Genomic DNA, 3,572 nt, shown 5'->3' on the forward strand with positions numbered 1-3,572 from the left:
GTCCCTCCGTGGCTCCTGCTAAACTAGGGTAGGTGCTGCGGGAGCAGGAGGGGGGCCAGGTGTCACCAAGGAGATGACAACGGAGCTGACACTTGGAGGATAATTAAAAGCTCTCAACTTGGAGAATGGGAGGACATTGCAGAGCAACAAGCTCAAAGGCCTGAACGTGCCCCGAGAGCAGCCAGTTCCTGCACAGGTCAGGGAAGGGAAGAGGAGGCCAGGCCGGGGAGGGTGGGCAGAATGGGGTGGGGGCAGCTGCTGGAGCAGCTGAGGGTCTGCTCTTTGATTAAGGTGAGCCGGTGACCCCTCTCATCAGAGAGAGACCCAGTGGAGGCGGCAGGAGACTGATGAGAGCTCAGATGGGAACTGTGGGATGTCAGGAAAGAGCAGTGTAAGGGGAGCTTCAAGGAGGAGAAGGGCCCGGGTGAGCCCGGAGGACTGGGAGATGTCGGTCGCCAGTGTAGGGGAAATGGCTTCCGGCTGCATTCACCTCTCACCAAGCAACCTTTTCTCTGGTCCTGCAGGGGGGCAGCTCAGAGCTAGAGGGGTACAGGCCCCGCCCCATCCTGCTGGAGCAAGAACGCACTCTGAGCTCCTGCTGTGTGTGGGCCCATGCCAGTCTCTCAGCACAAGGTCGCTTAATCGTCCACATAACCCTGTGAGAACGTCCCGTGTTGCAGATAGAGTAACTGACACCCAGAGCAGGTGAGTCATTTGTTTAAGGTCACACAGCTGGTAAGAGACAGAAGCAGGCCTTGAACTAGGGTCTTCCATAATCTAAAGGCTGTTCCTTCCACTCTGCCCTGCAGAGCATTTAGTTCCCAGCTTCCTGAGCCTGGTCTGTGTCCAGCCCCCGGGCTTCTGGAGGAATTTAGATGACATTGACGCCGCCTTCATCGTCAGAAGGCTGTCACGGGGTGACAGGAAACAGTAGGTACGGAGCTGTCGCAATGGGAAAATGAGGTGATGAGGAAGGCACTTGGGGGCCGCCTCGGTATTGGGGGCAGCCACGGTCCTGCCTGTCATAGTCTGCCTTGGTGTCCCCAAACCCATCCTAAGCCCCCCTCTTCAAGCAGGCAGAGTCCAGTCCCCAACATCCACCACTGGCTTCTGAAAGAGAGTCCCCTTTATGGAAGGCGACAACCCATCGTGTTCAGAACTGACTGAGGGGCAGTCATCGGCACCATTGGAAATTTGATGCAAGCTTTGGGCCTTCCCTCCAGAAAGACTCACCCGCATGACACAGGCTCACTCACAAACGTGTTTGCACACAACTGCACTTGTTCCCAGACTCCTCACTCCGCCCATAGGGATATGTAGGAGCCCCCCCCCTCTCTCCCTCTCGACGTGCTGGGGGAATGCGCTTACGATGGACCAGTCCTGGCGGTGCCTCCCCTGCCCCCTCCTTGTCCCACAGCTTTGGGAGAAAGCAGAGGACTAGAACTCACACCCAGTCACTGCTTTTCAGGGGTGTGGGGGGAGGTTGAAGCCACCGGCCACAAGAGAGTCTTGGCTTGTCTGTCCATTTAAATTGCTTACGGTCCTTCCTGCCAGGGTGCGGGTGGGCTGCCCGGACAGTGGGGAGTGGGCGCTGTCTGAAGATCGGTCCTGCTTCACATCGCTCAGGAGGCCGGCTCTCAGGACCCGGGATGCTCCCCCTGACACTGAACTCTCTGGGAAAAGCTTGGGGGGCGGGGGGGAGGCGGATGCTACGGTCACATCCCTCCCACCAGCCACCTCGGGAAGTTCTGTCGGTCCCAGGTGGGAAGCACGGGCGATCCTAATAGAGCTGCCTAATCGCTTGTTTAAATTAGACATGTGGAGTGTAATGACTCCTGGCTGGGACCAGAGAAAGCCATCAGCTGTCCTCTGCAGGGACCAGACCCGCCGGCCACACATGGCCCCACGGGCTGCAGGAGCAGGGCATTCTCCCTGAGGCAGGGCTGGCCGGCTGGGGAGCCCAGGGGTTGAGGGGCAAAGGCAGCTGACACCTCGCTCCCTCCCTTCCTTACTCTGCTGCTCGCGGGCCCAGGGTGATCCTGGGAAGCAGGAGGAGAGGACCCGAGACAGCTGCCCAGCTCTGCCACTGGCGCCCGAAGGGCAGCTCCTGGCACAGGTGGGTCTGGAGTGCGCACCCGCACTGGCCTCCCAGCTGCAGGGGACGGAAAATCGGGCAAGTCCTCAGGCTTCGCAGGCCCAGGGGTGTGGCCATAAAGCCAGTAGGTTGGCTGTTTACCCAGAGTTTTGAGGTCTGGGGACAGAGGCGCGAGGGAAATATTAGCTACAGGCCTGTTAATTACTACTGTTTTTATCATTATTACAGAGGAGAGTGTTCCCCTGTTAATTCCCTGGGAAAACAGGCTGGCGCCACCCAGGCCTAGTGCCCAGGAGAACAAGCACTGGCAAAGTACAGTCTCCCAATCCGCTCCCCTCCAAGCTGGTTCACGTGGCCGGGCATGGTGCCTCTCTGCCTCTGCCAGGCCGCCCAACACACACACACACACACACACACACACTTGTGCCTTTTTACACACATTCACACTTGCTCATGCACAGATACACACATGCTACACACACACACACACATGCACAGATACACACATGCTATACATGCACACACATGCATGCCGAGAGACAGAGAGAGAGAGAGAGAGAGAGAGAATGGGGTTGTTGCCCTTACTGGCTGTCTGACCTTGGGCATGAGGCTTAACTTAGCCTCAGTTTCCTCATCTGCGCAGTGGGGGTAATATGAGTTGTTATGAGGATGAAAAGAGATAGTGAGTGGCAAGTCCCGGCAGAGAATAAGCCCGTAATGAAATTAGCTATCTTTTGCATCTATTTTAGCTATACAAGGCATATGTCATTGCCCCCATTTTATTTATTTTTATTTTTGTTTATTCAGTCAACAGCCCCATTTTAGAATGGAAGGGACTGAGCCCAAGAGGTGGGTCCCCAGCACAGGTCTGGGGCAGGCAACTGCCTTCCTCCTGAGAGGCCGTGGGCCGTGTGAGGCTCCGTGTTTGCAGAGTGGAGGCGCTTGGCCTCCTGCTGGCACCGCTCCAAGCCTGGGCTCCCCCCTCAGGCCAGGCTGGCCCCTGGGGAGACAGGACTGCAGCTCAGGAGGACAGCGCCTCTCCACAACTGCAGGGGGTGGGGGCTCCCTGCACTTGCGCACAAAGGAGGGACTCCCAAAGGCGGGAGCTGAGTCTCAGGGTCATGGAGCCCAAAGATGCTTCGCCAGCCGGAGGGTGGGAGCCTGGGTGGCCTCCCATAGCCCGGCTCCATTGAGGGCAGGTTAGGTGCCGGGTGGTTTCTTGGCAAGTCATGCCTTTTCGGTTTCACCCTCTCTCTTACTCAGGAAGTTCTCCTCCACACCCAGCCACAGTGTCCTGTGGCATGTCATCTGTTTCCTGACCCTGGTCCTCAGAGGAGATGGACTTGGCTTCAGGCCCCAGCCAGACACTTGCCTGTGGTGGCCAGGAAGAGAGGCTGGGCCTTTGCATGTGCTGGCCAGTCCTTGGGGCCTGGGTGTGACCTTTCACACGCACATGCTAGGCCTGGGGGGTTAGGAG

General features: G+C 57.9%; 1 protein-coding gene across 2 annotated transcripts in view; it reads left to right on the forward strand.

Moving 5' to 3' along the window:
• Positions 1 to 615: 615 nt before the first annotated feature.
• Positions 616 to 3,572, forward strand: part of LRRN2 (leucine rich repeat neuronal 2) — a 24,672-nt gene continuing 21,715 nt past the window's right edge. The window contains exon 1 of one of the 2 annotated variants that reach the window (XM_014532577.1): positions 616 to 705. The gene's annotated coding sequence lies outside the window, so the exon portion shown is untranslated. The remainder of the gene's footprint in view (positions 706 to 3,572) is intronic. The other variant, XM_014532579.1, reaches the window with a different exon arrangement.

Source organism: Myotis brandtii, unplaced genomic scaffold (assembly GCF_000412655.1).
Source record: "Myotis brandtii unplaced genomic scaffold, ASM41265v1 scaffold898, whole genome shotgun sequence".
In the NCBI taxonomy this organism is placed as follows: domain Eukaryota; kingdom Metazoa; phylum Chordata; class Mammalia; order Chiroptera; family Vespertilionidae; genus Myotis; species Myotis brandtii.